This window comes from Frankliniella occidentalis, unplaced genomic scaffold (assembly GCF_000697945.3).
Source record: "Frankliniella occidentalis isolate FOCC.00 unplaced genomic scaffold, Focc_3.1 Scaffold5, whole genome shotgun sequence".
NCBI lineage: Eukaryota > Metazoa > Arthropoda > Insecta > Thysanoptera > Thripidae > Frankliniella > Frankliniella occidentalis.
This window is the reverse complement of record NW_026267135.1, coordinates 929,169-929,478: the sequence shown is the minus strand read 5'-3', so window position 1 is coordinate 929,478 and position 310 is coordinate 929,169. Positions and strand designations below refer to the sequence as shown.

Sequence of the window (310 nt, the reverse complement as noted above, 5' to 3'; positions counted from 1 at the left end):
GACAGGGTGACTCGGGCCGATGCTTTAGAGCCCCTTGATGTCCTTTGAGCCCCGTGCCGTGCCCCACCCTACCCCGCCCCGCCCGGCCACGCTACAACTACCCCCTGTAGCGCGTAGTTGCGAGCCTCCTAACAACGTGGAGGGTGCGGGTTATGACCGCACCTGAGAAACTCCCCCCTCTCTCTCCCTCTCTCTCGCTCTCTCTCCTCCCCCGTACCCCCCGGAGCCGCCGGTGGGGGGTCAGTCACCCCCGGGCACCCCTTGCGCTGGCCGAGCCTACCCCGGGGGGTAGTGGGTGGGGGGGTAGGGG

General features: G+C 69.0%; 1 protein-coding gene across 5 annotated transcripts in view; it reads left to right on the top strand.

The window, feature by feature from the left end:
- The window catches only part of LOC113214172 (SH2 domain-containing protein 3C), a 113,796-nt gene that overhangs the window by 100,523 nt on the left and 12,963 nt on the right, over positions 1 to 310 (top strand). The gene's annotated exons all lie outside the window — the stretch shown is intronic.